We start from the raw sequence: 16,137 nt of genomic DNA, 5'->3' as shown, positions 1-16,137 counted from the left end.
TGGAGTATGTTATAAAATTTTTATTTAATAAAAAACAGAGTATATCTGAAACAAGTGAACAACCATTTCATTGGGAATTTTATGAACACAAGTTATTCATGAGCTAACATGTTATTCTGATACTTAAAGTCCCTGGTTGGTGTTTTGTACCCCTGGATAAGGTCTCAATTCTTTATAATGGCTTACTCCTCTCTTTTCTTTCTTGTGTGTTTCATCTTTCACTGACCCATGCATCTTGAACATGCTTTACGTTCCCTTATCATCACATCTTGTACATACTGCTATGCTTTGTTTCATTTTTTTATAGGATTTCGCTCAAATTGTCATCTGGCTAATTCCTGCTCATCACTGATGCATCTCTTTCTCAGTTGCATATTCTCTGATCACCAAATACTGACTTGTTTCCCGTTTGAACCCTTAACACTGGGCACTAAGGTAGCAACCATCACTTTATATTATTTATTGGCTTCTTATTGATGGCTATTCCTGGCTAAACTGTATTCTGGATAAGGTGATATGTTCTATCTTGCCCATTGCTATATACACAGCATCAAGCACTTCATTCGTGTTTTCTGAATGTAAGAATGAATAGAATGGGAGGAAGGAAAGAGAGAAAACAGAAGACAAGGAGGATTGCATGATGGAGAGACCAAAGAACTGGGCTAAAAATTAAGTCTTTTTACTCTTGGTCTAGAATTTTTTCTTTAAGAATTACCCACTCAGATGGATCTTAGGAACAAGAAAGAAATAAAAATTACCAAAGTGATTCAGTGGGCATTTGAGAACTCAGATGAATATGAATATGCCCCCCCTTTAATGGCAAAATGGCTAATCAGTTCCAGCTTACTTTTATCCTCTGAGAATGCTGACCACCAGTGTGTCCAGATACTCTGAGTTTTTAAAGATAACACATAGATTTGAATTTTGAAATGGTGGCTAGTAATTCTATCATATTTATAATTTACTTGTAAATGCCATGCCTACCAATTGTGTACTATATCTCCACCTTGAATTTCCAAACTTTACTCTTTGCTGATCTCCTTCCTAGTCCATTCTAGCTAGGCATTTCATTTTTAGAATGATGATTCTGTCTTGGTTTTTCTTAAAGCACTTCCTTAAACTCTTGATGTTTTATTTGAAGCATTCTCATGTGTCACAAAAAAGTTGATAGCGGTCAGTCTCCTAACTATGTCAGAAAGTGTGTTCTTGATCTGACCTGATATTTAAGAAAAGTGATTTCATAAATTTGAAGGTATTTGAGGATTTTCCTTAGTTCTTATTTTTTTTTCCAATTTTGAATATAATGATATATGCTCTCTTGTTTTCTAATGATTCACTCTATGTTTAGTTATTTTTTAACTATATCACTAGGAAAAAATGAGTTGGATCTGAGTTCACAATTTTCTTGTTTATCTTTCAACACTTTTTGGACTCATTTTGAATAAAAACATCTACAAATATAATGACAGAACTTCTTTCATGGAAACTTAACTTTAAGAAGTAATTTTTGTTTTTCACCTTTTGGACTACAGGTGGATATTTCCATTATATGTTAGAATTTAGTTAAAACTTCCTTATAATGATAGATTGTTTACAAAAAAACTATCAATTTGGCTTATTATAACTGGTTTCATTATTCTAAGCATTTAGCAGAATATTCATTGCTATAATTAGGTTAACAAAAGGAGTTATACTAAAAAATACTAAGCTCATAACTTTGAAATCTTACATCAGTTTGAAAGCTGGGAATAAAGGCTGATTTCCAGGTAGAGTAACAGACATTAGAAAAGGAACTTTTTCAGAAACAGATCCATAAATACAGAGAACACATTGATGGTTGCCAGACGGGAGGGGGGAGGAGAATGGGAAAAATAGGTGAAAAAGAGTGGGACATACATACTTCCAGTTATGGGTTGAGTGAATTACAAGATGAATGATACAGCACAGGGAATGTAGTCAATTGTATTGTAATAGTATTTTATGGTCGCAGATGATAGCTACCCTCTGGTGAACATAGCATTGCATATAGAGTTCTCTAATCACTATGTTGTATACCTGAAACTAATATAGCATTTTGCGTCAACTACACTTCAATAAAAAGAAAGTGAAAAAAAATATAAAAAGTGAACTTCAAGTCAAAAAATAAACTTTTAAACTCAGATAATATAAGAAATATTGTATTTTAAAGGCATTGTTAGCTTCAAAAACTTATTATTTTATATTTCCCAGAATATTTCATAATCCTAATTTATCTTTGTCAATTTGCTCTGGGACTGGCTTCTAAATTACATTTTCAAAAAATTTCTATCTTTGGGGCACCTGGGTGGCTCAGTGTTTGAGAGTCTGCCTTTGGCTCAGGTGGTGATCCTGGGGTCTTGGGATGAAGTCCCACATCAGGCTCCCCAGAGGGAGCCTGCTTCTCCCTCTGCCTATGTCTATGACTCTCTCTGTGCCTCTCATGAATAAATAAATAATATTTGTAAATATTTCTATATTTTTATTCCCCATAGATTTGTTTCTATGAAGCCTAATAGGCAAAACTGGACATAGTAAGAGGAAAGCCTTTGCTGTGAAGATCTTTCACATATTAGCCTTGATAATCCTTGTTAAACATATGTTTGTAATTGAGTCTCACTGTGTTCAATTATCTACAGGAATCCAAGAAAAAAGACATGGATAAGCTAAAAATTATTGATTTTCATTTCCTTTCCATTACAGTAGGGAGATGATTAACTACTGTCTCTTGGTAGAAAGCCAATAACTACTACTTTATAGAATTTTTTTTTATTTTCTGAAATAGTTTTGCAATTAATTAACCCATATTTCTATTGATCACTTCTGTTTTTAATTTACTGTCTTAAGCTGAAACTTGAAAGGCATATGAGAAACAAGGAGCTTAATGGGGACATGAGCCAGATATGCAAATGAGTGACTTGAATTTTTTGAAGTGACCTACAGATTGAGCTAGAATGGCTGTTACTATGGTTACCTTCAGAGAAATGCTCAAGGTTAAAAAGAAAAAAACAAAACAAAAAATAAGTTAACTATTTGCCTTTTCTGTTACTATTAACTATGTTAATCATTTGTGTTTTTGTTATTGAGAGAAAGGAAAAAAACACCCAAGAGGAGAATATCTGCCTCCTTAAAAGATTTAGAGAGAAGAATTAATAACTGTGTATGAACATTTGAAAATGTATTTTTTGTAGAAGGATGTTACCCTACATCACAGATATAGCACTGATCCAGCTAACTCAACAGCCGACCCTCCAACTGTTGAAATCTTAAGATGTCTACTCTGTGTATCAGTTAGAGTTTGTTTTATAACAAAAAAAAGCACAATTTAGTAGTCCAAAAAAGCAATTTAGTTTTCTATTGCTGTGTAATTAATTCCCAGAAATTTAGCAGCTAACAACAACACATTTTTATGTTACAATTTCCTGTGTCAGGAGTCCAGCATGTTCTATCTCTCCTTAAGGCCTCATCAGGTTGATTAAAGATGTTGGCTGGCTGTGTCCCCAACTGTAGGCTTGACTTAGGAAAGATCCATTCCCAAGGTCCCTCAAGTTGCTGCCAGAATTCATTTTCTTGTGACTGTAGAACTGAAGCCTCTTTGTCTTACGAGCTCCTGGCTGCTTACTGCTTTCAGTTACTAGAAGCTGCTGTCAGGTCTTTGTCATGCAGCCCCTTCAGATTTAGCCATGAAGAAGCTCCCCTGAGTTTTAATCCCCTCATGCTTTCAATCTTTCTGGAGTGTTCTTCCTAAAGTAGTCAGAGAAAACTTTTGAAGGGTTCATGTGATTGAGTCACATGATAATCTATCTTAATGCCAACTGTGCTATAAAATATAACTTAATTACAGAAGGAAAATCCATTAAATTCACAATTTCAGGGATAATGAAGCATGTATACATCAGATAGGTGAGAAATCCTGCCTATTGAAACTAAAAATCTCATAAACCCAATGTGCTGGGCTCAGCAAGGTGGTTTTCTGCTATGGAATATTATTGGCTGGTCTCAGCAGGGTCATTTATGCAGCTACAATCAGCTGGCTATTAGCCTGGGGCTGGGTGTTTTATGATGGCCTTGTAGGGAAACGTAATATGGAGAGGCCAACAGGGGCCTATCTCCACCTTGTCTCCCACCTGCCAGAAGAGTAGTCTAGTGTTTATTGGTTTGGCTAGTGGCCAGAGTTCCAAATGTGGATTTTCAAAGACTCTTGAGACTTAGACTATGAATTCACACAGGTCCTTTCTAAGGACACTTCCAAAGCAAGTCACAAGTCCTGCCCAGATTAAAGGGTTGGGGAAATAGACTCCACATTACTAGGAGATTGGAAGCATATATCATCGTTTCTGTCTGTCACATTTATTTCTTGATAAGATTAATTAAGATAGAGAAGAAAAAATTGTTAAGGGGGAATATGCAGTCACAAATATGTAATTTTAAAAAATAAAAAAACACAAATATATAATTAGCTAATACTTTTATCATTTAAGAATTTACACTTATTTAGTAAAGATATCCGGATTGGAGGATCTGCGGGGGTTGGGGGGAGAACAGTTAAAATTTAGAAAAGTAAAACAAACAACTACCAAAAAGAGGTTTTACAGCTATCTTGATATAAAGGATGGGTAAAAGGATAGATAGAAGTGAGAAGACATTTTTAGCTGAAACTAAATTTACTTTTTTTCCATTCCAACTTTGCTTTGACCAGAATTTGGTATATTAAAATGTGGAATAAAAATCTTTGAGTTATCTTTCACGTTTTATTCTCCAGGAGCTATTCATATACAATACAAATAAAAGCCACTAAGCACCCTTCCTTTATAAAACCACTGTTTTAACTTTTATAAATATTTTTTTCTGTTTATCATAGAAGTTTGAAAGAAATTTGGAAGACATAAGTAGCCCTCTTTCATTTATTCAGGATTTGTTAAGTGTCCACTTTCTACCGTACTTTACACATTTTCATAGGAAGATTAAGGATAAATGAACTAATGAGACATATCTATTTATTCTTAGGACTTCTATAGTCTATCATAGACAATGATATTCAACTTATAGCATGATGAAAAGGGGGAAACTGAAGAACTATTCTCTGTAATTAATATTGATATAATTACAGTATGAGAAATACATATAAATTGGTTGCTTTAAAGAAAACAATGGTAGATTATTCTTCCAGTGACAGATTTTTTTCTAGAAGTAAGTCAGACCATTGGCTTCAATGCTTAGAATGCATCAGTTCTATTAATGTTGAGGTTTAGGGAGATCAACTTTCCAAATTCCACGGTTATAGTGGGTCCAAGATTCAAATTTGCCTCCCCTCCAAGGATGCTTCTCAAATAGGTCATCTGCTTCTACATGGATCTCTTAAGTTCATTTCACTAACTGTACTGGCATGGATCCCAGGAGAGTAGAGGGCATCTGCTTTGTTCAAATGTGTGGATGTTCAGAAAGTTTATAAACTCAGAATTTTTAATAAACATCCATTATTAAACATGCTTCAAGGTGTAGATATTGAAATTATAGGTAGTCTTTTCCCTCCTCTGAAAGAGATTTAACAAAAAGAGAAACCAAGAAGTCATAGAATTCTGTTATTGAATGGATAAAATTTCCTGAAAATCTTTCTATACTCCTGTTATATAAACCATATAATGTGATGCCTCATGTCTCCTGCAAACATCCAGCATAATGCATGCCCATTAGGAGGAGGTCAAGTCTGAGAATCTAGAACTATGGATTCTAACTCTGATTTTATTCATTTGAATAACAATTTGGGAGAAACTGACGAATACTTGGAATTGTTTTAGAGATTGATGATAGAGCAGTAACCAAAATAATGTTTTTCTTCTCAAGGTGTTTATATTTCCATAAAGGAGAAAAATAGATAATATAATATATTAAATGATAAGGGAGGAAATAATATGAATTGTCAGAACCCCACTCACATATCAGTACTTACTGTCTCCTTGCACATGGATCCAAAGGCTTTCTACTGTGAGAATATAGGACTGAGATCTTTTTCTGGCTGCCCAAGTACACTGAAACTACAAGTGGGAGGGATAAAAAGCTGAGGATATAATGCCTCAGGAGAAATTCTTCTCAAGTGATGAGAAGAATGGTGGTTAAATACCCAAGCCTCATTTCCTCTCAGGTGGGACAACTCTGCTATTTGCTCTGTGAAGTCTCTTGAGTTCCAAAGTTTACCACAGCATTAGCCTGTTCACTAGTGCACCTTATGTTAATTTTCAGCTCTCCTATTTTGCTTCCAAATGTGCAATCATGTTCTTCTTCAACTTATATCCACATCTTTGTCTCAAGGCCCTCTCTGGGAGGAATCTAATATAAGACAGACATTAAGAGTAAATATACGTCGGTGGTGTCTTACACAGAGTGGCCAAAGACTTCCTTTAGGAGATGGTATTTGTTGAGACACTTGAATTAAGAAGAGAGTCATATGGACATAGGGTAAAAGACATTCAGACAGAGGGGAACACCGCAAAATCTCCAGCGAGTTGAAAAAAGAGCAAAGCTATGGCTAAATAGGTGAGCAAGGAGAGTATAGGCAGGAGAAGATGCCTTTGTCTGTTCAGGCCATTATAACAAAAACATGATAGATTGGGTGCCTTATAAACAACAAGCATTTCATTTCTCACAGTTCTGGAGTCTGGGAATTCCATGGCAGTGAAGGCTCACTTCGTGGTTCATGGATATTCATCTCACTGTATCTTCACTTGGCTGAAGAAGAAAGAAAGCTCTGTGAAGTCTCTTTTATAGGGGAAGTAATCCCAATTATTAGGCCTTAATCTTCATGACTTAATCACACCCCAAACGTGTCCCTTTCTAATACCATCTCCAGGAGTTAGGATTTCAACACACAGATTTTGGTGGGACATGAACATTCAAGCCACGGCAGAAGATGTTAAAGGAGTATCAAAAAAGGCATTTTAGACATTTGAAGAACTTTGAGATTTTCTCTGAGGAATATAGGAAGCCACTAGAAATTTTAAGCAGAGAAGTTACATGATTTGATTTATATTAAAAAGAAAAATCATTCTGGCTGCTTAGTGGGGATTAGAATGTGAAGGGCAAAGTTGAAGCAGGGGGACTTGATAAGAGGTGAGGAATGATGTTGATAGGGTTGATATCTGATAAAGGTGACAGGTAATGCTGACTTGGACCAGGGTAGTAGTGTCGGGGTGGGGAGCAGGAACCCTGTCCTCAGGGAATCTCAGAGAGTTGACAGAGTAAGATAAAGAATTCACCTGAGACATTAGAGAAAGTCAAAAGCCAGTTATGTTGAGCAACTAGAAGAACGGAGGTTTCTTTTATTGAAAAGGGGGATATTATGAGAAGAGCGGTTTGTCAGGAGGGTCAAAATCTGGTTTTGGAGAATAAGTTTTTGATGTCTATCAGACATCACTGATTCACTTCATGATGACTGACAAGATAAGCAACCAGGGAAGATCTGTTCTAGCTTGGGCGACATGGGAGAAATCCAGCTCCCAGCCCAAAACACCTATGTATGGTTTCCCAAGCCTTACCATGGGCAATTACAAAGGCTTTCTGTGGCAAGTGTAATGGGGGGAAATTGCCCTGCCCACACCAGGCCAGATACACAGATGGTGTACTGCCATCCCTGGGGAATTGCGGTCAAGGAATATGACCCTTCTGGCTGGTCAGGCACTTCACAGGGGAGTAATCCTGGCTCAGTTGACTTCATTTAGGTTTTTATTCAAGACCTTCTGCTTCCATTCCCTTTTCAGGCACCTTTGTCAAGACCTCCTTATGGGGCAAGGGAGAGGAAAACCTTTTCTATCCCAGAAGGAGGAGCCTTCAGTTTAGGTCTCCTTCCACAGTAAGACAACACCCAGGTCTGCGAGAATCCACCTGACTGTCAACCAGTACACTGTCCCACAGAGGAAAAGAAACAGGGTAGTTGACACTTATTTTCATTATAGTCTCTTACATATACTATTGTAAGAGGAAGTGATTAGAGGCTTGGCTGTGACTTTCCTTTTGCTGCCAGCTACTCTGACACCTGGGATCAGGTGAACTCCAGCTCATCTGAGCACCTGACAAATATTACTGGAGAGGCTCAAGCACGTTTATCCATTCCAACAGCAGCTCTAGAATTTCCATAAACAACATTCATATGCATGCCAATCCTTGAAGGTGAGGAAGGAAGTAAGGTGGTTATGAAGTAAATCTTGAAATTGTATTGACATAAAAGGACAATGTTTTAACATATATACTTTATGTTGCAAATCAATACAAATTATAAATTATCCTTAAGATACTTTTTCATTTTTTTCAAGCGCTTCACCACTACTTCTATGCCATACCCCAACTGTGCCAATAAATCATACATCAATTTAGAAAATATTTATTAAAAATCTATCAGGGGCCAGGAACGCAGTGGTTAGTAAGAGGCAGACTTCCTGTGAGGGGGCATACTGGCCTGGAGAGACAGACATAAAACAAATAATAACAAAAATCAATATATTATCTCTAACTTTAAAGGAAAGAGTACAGAATGTGATGAAAGGGTGTTACAGAAAAGATGAAATTTAGATTTATGGTGAGGTGTGGGAACCGCACATGAGGAAGTGATATAATTTAATCTGAGACTTAAAGAGACAGTAGGAGGAGTCAGCTAGGTCATAGGATGAGTGCTGTTTCAGTCTTGGGCACACAGAACACACAGAGGGTGCAGCTCAGAGAGAGATACAATATAAAAAATTAATTTAAAATGGCTTGAAAAAGCTGAAGTGGTATCTATATCCATTATTATTATTGATAATTACAATAATGATGTCTAAATATCCAGAAAATTTGTGTGTGGCTGAAAGGATAAGTGGCAGAGAAGCTCAGAATGCAACCACATGACATATTAAGTAATTCAACATCCTCTCTCAGAATACACTGGTTCACTGCAAGGAGCTAGAAAAAACAGCAAAGATTCCAAGATCTGGTAAAAGCAGGTAATGTGTGGATAAGATTCAGATGCCAATGCCAGAAAGAAGGCCATCGTGGTGGCCAGAGCTGCTATTCAGACTGACAAATACCTGGGTATCAACCACACAGCTGAGCCCTGGGATTAGAGTGGCATAAAGCCATCCGGTGGCATAGGAACTGTTTATCACCTTGTGATAGGCGTGGGGATCCACTAATCACACTTCTGAGCAGGACTAAGTGTCACCCATTCAGACTTCTAGGAATTGACTCCCAAATCAGCCCATAATTCTGTCCTTTATCTTAAGAACTGGCATTTCCTGATACTTCTCATTAATTTCAACTCCTGTATATGATTTTCAGTCCTTTAGGGACAGGTTCCTGCTATATCTTCATTGCAACTTCCTCCACTCCCCTATCTGTCATGCTGCATTTTCTGTCACACTCAACTTCTTTCTACTTCCAAATGCGCTGTATTTTGTCTGAAGCCTGGAACATTGCACATCCTCTCACCTCTGCCAAAAACACTCTCTCCTCCACTCCCCCCCTCCCCCTTTTTTTTTGCATTCTGAACTCTACTTCACTTCCATGTGTCAACTTCCATAACTCCTTTAGGAAGCCCTTCCTGATCCCAAGTCTGGATGAAATGCACCTGTTTTGTGTGTCCAAGGCAGTCTATGCAACACTTCTAGATTGTAATTATATTGATCATGGGCAGTAATTACAGGCAAGTACAAAACAGAGGAGTACTTTAAAAATATGTCAGCAAATTCTTTGACATTCTCATTGAGAGGTAGGTTCAATATTCTCTTCCTTTGTCCATTGTGGGTTGACCAATGTGACTCACTTATAGCCAGTGGAATGTGCCAGATGTGATGGTCCATGAGCTCTAGTTCTGGGTCAGAAAAGGTATTACAGGTTCTACATTCATACCATCGCAGAATTCTGAGCTAGTCCCCCAAAATTTCCTGCTCTAACACTGAGAACATCAGATCCACCCTTGACTAATATTATGTTTTGTTATGTTATGTTATGTTATGTTATGTTATGTTATGTTATGTTATTACATTATATGTTATGTGAGAAAGGAAAAATTTTAGATGTAATTAAGGATACTTTATCATTTGACTTCATGTTAGTCAAAAGAGAGATCATCTGGTGAGCCTGACCGAATCATGTAAAACCTTTCAAAGTATAGATTTCTCTGACTAGTGGCAAAGTACAAAAGTAAAAAAGTTTGAAATGTGGTAGAAATTTGAAGTGAGAGGACCTTATGCTAACTGCCATGGCTGTTGGAAGGCCTATGGGAAGAACAAGGGCAAGGGACTGTAGGTGGCCTCTAGAAGATGAGTGCAGTCCCCCATCAGAAGTGCGGTTCTCAGTTCTTCTCCAATTGCAAGGGAGTGAATTCTGTCAAAGAATAAGAGGAAGGTATATTTTTTCTCAAAATTTCAGATGAGGATGTAGTTGGCCAACAAGTTGAACATAAGAACCAGAGTAGAGGACCCGCTTGAGGCTGCCCAGACATAGTGAGATATTAATATCAGAAATCTGAATATTCTGAGACTACTGTCTTGTGAGGAGTCTCAAGACACTTGAAGAGGCCGCATTAGGTGCTCTAGGTGATGGCTTCAGCTGAGGTCCCAGGTTACAACCAGAATCAGTTGCCAGACAAGTGAGTGAAGACATCTAATGACTCCAACCTCTGACGCAGAGTAACATTGAGTCATTACATCTTCCTAGCAGAGAATCAATATATTGTGGAGCAGAATCAAGCCATCCCTGATATTTTCCCTATGGATTCCAGACTCATAGAAGCCAGGAGCAATAACAACATTATTTTAGCTACTAAGTTTTGAGATAATTTAGTATCTAGCATTAGAGGCTAAATTCTGCCAGAAAATGGGCATTAAGTAACTTACAGGACCTCTTACAGAAAGGATAAGGAACTTCATCAAATTCTAATTGTTAGGAGTGCACAGATAAGAAAGATACACAATTATGCCATGAGACTGCTCTGATGAAACCCTACAGTTGTATTCCTGCAGCTCTGCATCTATGAGGCTAGAGAATGAACATGAGACATTTTCCTGTGACTACTCCGGGAAGATGCAAAAGCCCTTTCCCCATACATGATCTCCTATGTGATCTCTCAATATATGTTGTTCACAGAGACGTACAAGTCTCCTAAGGCAGAACCTTGATCATATATAGACCATTTGAGGCCAGGGCATCTGAAAACTGTATATTATTTTAGTTCTACATTATAGGAAGAGAAAGTACTAGAAAAAGTAGATGTTGAGTGATCCACAATGGCCATAATATCTGCCGTAATATTTCCATTTATCCATTACTCACTAGAACTAAGTGCTAGAGGAAGAAGAAAGGGTCTTGTTCATTTCTATCTGTTCAACATCTAGTAGAGTGGCTGGTACAAAGGTGGTGCTGGATAAATATGTATAAATAATTAGAAGGATTTTTCTTCCCTTGAATAATAGTTCCTGCCTGGTTGGGCAAAGCTCACTGAAACCACTATGAGTACTCCCTGCTAACTAAACCTGTTTCTGTACTATATAATTCACCTTTGTTTTGTCTTTGTTTCCCTGGATGCTTACATGGCAGGAACTTTTTGTCATTTATTTCTCAGCTGAAATATAATGTCCACTGACTACTGGCTCTAAATTGCTACCTAATTAATATCATACCCTGTTCCACTCTTTTTTTTTTTTTTTTTTTTAATATCTATTTTTTTTTAAAGAATTTTATTTTATTTTATTTATGATAGTCACAGAGAGAGAGAGAGAGAGAGCGAGCCAGAGACACAGGCAGAGGGAGGAGAAGCAGGCTCCATGCACCGGGAGCCCGACATGGGATTCGATCCCGAGTCTCCAGGATCGCGCCCTGGGCCAAAGGCAGGCGCCAAACCGCTGCGCCACCCAGGGATCCCTGTTCCACTCTTTATTATCTCTTTGACATATATTAATATGAGGTATTTCCTGATTGGTTGATTGATCAATTGATTGAATTCAATTTATTTATGCTCTGATGTAAACAGCATGAAAACAACTAATATGACTATAGCTGAAATACATGTTAGTGTCCGACGTACAGAATGGACATATTTCAGTCCTCCAACCTTCATTTCAATTATTTTCCATCAGCTCTGCCTTCTGGAGTCAAGTGGCCTTTTAATTAAACTCTTCTGGATTGACTTTCTTGCCTTATTGCTGTACATTTTATGTTATTTCTTGCCCGGAACAAAAATATATTTAGATCATTATAAAAGACCTGAATTCTTTTGGGGCATCTCTGAAAATTGCCTTCCCATTGCCCACTCACCTGGCTATGAACACTATTTGCCTTTGTCCATGGCATTTTGCAAAGAGATAGGAAAGTGTACATAACAAATGAACTAAACACACGAAGGAAGCAAAAATGGGGATACGAAAATCCAGGCAGAAAATGGGAAAATATGCCTCATGGCTTAAGATAAATGAAGTTATTAAACCGGAAAGACAAAAGTGCAAATAAAAATGAAAGTCAAAGTGACTTGAAGCAGGAACCCAGGTTATGAGGTTAAAGGTCCAGAAACCCTCCTGGCAAAATTCAGTAACAGTCAAATGGACCAGTCAAACTTAGTAGGTGGATCTCCACTAGAGGAGCAGAAGCTGTCTGAATCACATGAGTCTTAGGTTTGTGGAGGTTAAAACAAATGTTTGCATGCTAATATTCTGCTACCCAGCTTCTTCCTGGAGGACTAGGACCATGACATGGCCCCAGCTATGAAGAGAAAGAAAAAGAATGCAGAGGCCAATGACCAGTCAAGGTTTTAAAACAGGAGTGAGAAAAAGGGATTGGAGAGAATCTTCTAGTAGTTCTCTTAGACATAGCATTATGCCTTTGATTGTTGAGAAAGAAGAATAGAATGTTTTAAAATATTTAATTCCTCTAGATGTAAATTAAATATTTCACAAATGATTTTGGAAATAACTCTATGTAATGTCTGTCAAAATTTAAACATTCAATTTTGCTTGTAAAAAATAATTAATTCATATGTATACAAAAAAAGCTCCATTTTGTAGACAATACCACTAACCCAAAATGCAATTTTTAATATAAAATTATAAAATAAATCTGATTTCTTTTTTCAGAATGGCCATATGGAGATTTCAGTGAGTTGAAATATACTCTTTAGATTATAAATTTCTGATAAAAGTACTTTGAAAAAATTTTATAATCCTTTATATAGAAGCAACATGCATCAATTAATATAAGATTTTATTTAACCATAATGTTAAAGCATATGTCGTTGTTTAATATTATATATCCATAAAAGAAAATATTTGTTGTTTCATTAAAAACATATGTATTTACATTTCCAACATTGTTCAGTACAATACAAAACAATTGTTCTAAACAATCTTGTTTTGTGCTTGACTAAAGAACATTTGCAATTAAGTGACTTCCTAGCAAGGCTTAGAACACTACTTAGCATAGTGTCAGAGTTATATATCTTTTCTATTACTGTTATATTTTGTTATTATTCACCACTCACAGTGGAATTTATGTGAGGAATAGTCACCCAAACCTATGTTCCTACCGAAAAATAAGTCACTGATCAAACTTCATTACATGGTCAGAAGTAAATTTGAGCAAATTTGCCATAGCTTGTCTACCAGAGTCTGGAAAATTCTAGAGATAAAATGCATAAAATTGAACAAATGTACATTTCAATTAAGAAATAGGGAATGGTCAGGAAAGTTTGAGTTCAGAAATAAAAACAAAGCTGAAATGGCATATGTTGGAACAAATAGACCCAGAGTTAAGCATTTGGCTTCATAAATTGGCAGTAGGCTGATAATTAATTTTTGGAATTATGGAGTATCATAACTGAGTCATCGATTAAGAAATAATTCTGTAATTGATGTGTATGGTAAATTGAATACACTAGAATGGTGAAGCTAATTGGAGAATATGACAAAGTTTATTCAGAATCATGAAGAGCTAAACTCTTTTGGGAAGATAGGGATAAGGGCTAAGGGATAGAGAATCTTTAAGCAGGCTCAATGAAGGTCAATCTCAAGACCCTGAGTCACGACCCTGAGATCACAACCTGTGCCAATATCAAGAGTCAGTTGCTCAACTGACTGAGCCACCCAGGCACCCCAGAGAGCTGACTTCTGATAGGATGAGGAATAAAAAGAGTTTCATCTCAGAGTAGGAAGATGAAAATGGAACTGGGGAGCTGGAGTTTAGGGGTTTGAGTAGGTAGGGGGTATGGATTTTTCATTAAGAAACAGAATAAATAGGGGATCCCTGGGTGGCACAGCGGTTTGGCGCCTGCCTTTGGCCCAGGGCGCGATCTTGGAGACCCGGGATCGAATCCCACGTCGGGCTTCCGGTGCATGGAGCCTGCTTCTCCCTCTGCCTGTGTCTCTGCCTCTCTCTCTCTCTGTGTGTGACTATCATAAATAAATAAAAATTAAAAAAAAAAAAAGAAAAAAAGAAACAGAATAAATAAAACCATTTCTCCATCTTCTCCATACATCAAAATTCTCCTATAGTGTGAAAACTAAATCTAATAGTGATCATTCTCTTACTTAGTAAAAAACTCTACAGTATTTCTAACTGTGTATGATTGACTTATTAGAGTTTATCAAAATATTTTGCTGTTGATTAGGAATGAATGCTGACTAAATGAGACAATGAAGTGATATATCAATTGAGTACAAGTTGTTTCTTCATACATAACAGTAAATTGTTTAATATTATTCATATAGCCTTAATATTTTATTTAGATTTTATTAAATATTAATTAATATTTAAATTAATAGTATTTAATTTATAATAGCTTCACCTTATACCCGTAGAGAAGTAAACAAAGAAATTCTGGATCATTGCTGGACATGATATGAGTCAACAAAAGGCCTTAGAAACCTTGAAAAATTTTGTCATTCCTAATAAGATCAGTCATTTTTTACATTCATATAGGCTTTGCTGTAAATAGGCTAGCTCTTACTATGACTTGGGAATGCAATGAAATGGAAACTAAGTTTCATAGAATGAGACCAATTAAAATCTAAATTCTGCTCATTAAAATAGTGGTAGCTATATTATGTTCAGTTTCTGCCCGAAGGTAGAGAATTCATCCAGCTTAGAAAACCAATGACAAACCTCATGTAAGATGGACTTACTCTAAGTGATTGTACTCTTAAATCAACAGTCCTGCCTTTGAGTATTCTGAGAAAGACATTACTTTAAGAGTCAAAGTCATATCCAATAATAAATACTATTTCAATGTAAATATAATTTCTATAATGATAAAAATATTCACTTAAATATTAAGAAATATTTAAGTGAATATTCACTTATTCAGTTAAATAAGTATGAGTATGAGTGGCCTAGCTAGGTGTCCACCTAAGTGCCTCAGGACTGCACCTTGGGCAGCATCTGACGTCCTCCCCGCCTACACCAGTGACCTGTGACCAGGGCCCTGTGTGGTCAGGACTGAGCAGGGGGCAGGCCCTCCCCTCCCCACAGCTGGCACACAGGGACAATGGCTTCCGTTGCTCACCCGCTTCTCCCGGCCAGCTCCGAGGACACGGCCGTACTGCCCTCTGCCACTCCAGAGCCAGGGGCTCAAGGGCTGGACACTCATCTTCCCCTCCTGGCCTTAAACTTGGGAGGGGAGCACTCAGGACTGGCCCCCACCAGGGTCTTGTGGCCTTTTTCCTCACACTGAAGAGGTCAGCAATAATCTGTCACTCTGGACCCATGACCCCTCCTTCTCTAGCCCACACTGAAGCAGAAGCTTCTTGACCAAAGGTCAGAGTGGGTGGGTGGCCTGGGACTACAGCCTGTGGAGGCTGCTCACTCACTTAGGTCTTCATTAAAAGTGACAGAGGAAAAAAAAAAAAACCCTTTTTTAAATTTTTAAAAAAAAATTTAGGGGTAACAAACCCCTAAATTTATCTATAGAAACATGAAGTTAAACATAAAAAAACAACTTCCAGTAGATTATAAATATTCTATAAATACCTTTCATTTTATGGATGTGTGCATATTTCTATTATTAGATGGGGCAACTAGCCCCTGGCATACATTATTTAAAATAATATTTGCAGCAAGTTTGTTCCTTATAATAAGAGAAAAGTATTAAATGACTGTCAAGTTGGCTTC

General features: G+C 37.0%; 1 long non-coding RNA gene across 2 annotated transcripts in view; it reads right to left on the bottom strand.

Moving 5' to 3' along the window:
• Positions 1-15,667, bottom strand: part of LOC140595316 (uncharacterized) — a 40,186-nt gene extending 24,519 nt beyond the window's left edge. For both annotated transcript variants that reach the window (XR_011996809.1, XR_011996810.1), the window contains exons 1-2: positions 15,533-15,667; positions 6,660-6,741 (exon numbers count right to left, since the gene is read on the bottom strand). This is a non-coding gene — a long non-coding RNA (uncharacterized lncRNA). The remainder of the gene's footprint in view (positions 1-6,659; positions 6,742-15,532) is intronic.
• Positions 15,668-16,137: the final 470 nt, after the last annotated feature.

This window comes from Vulpes vulpes, chromosome 14 (assembly GCF_048418805.1).
Source record: "Vulpes vulpes isolate BD-2025 chromosome 14, VulVul3, whole genome shotgun sequence".
Taxonomy (NCBI): Eukaryota; Metazoa; Chordata; class Mammalia; order Carnivora; family Canidae; genus Vulpes; species Vulpes vulpes.
Note: the sequence above shows the minus strand (reverse complement) of the source record. Positions and strands in the feature narration are given on the sequence as shown.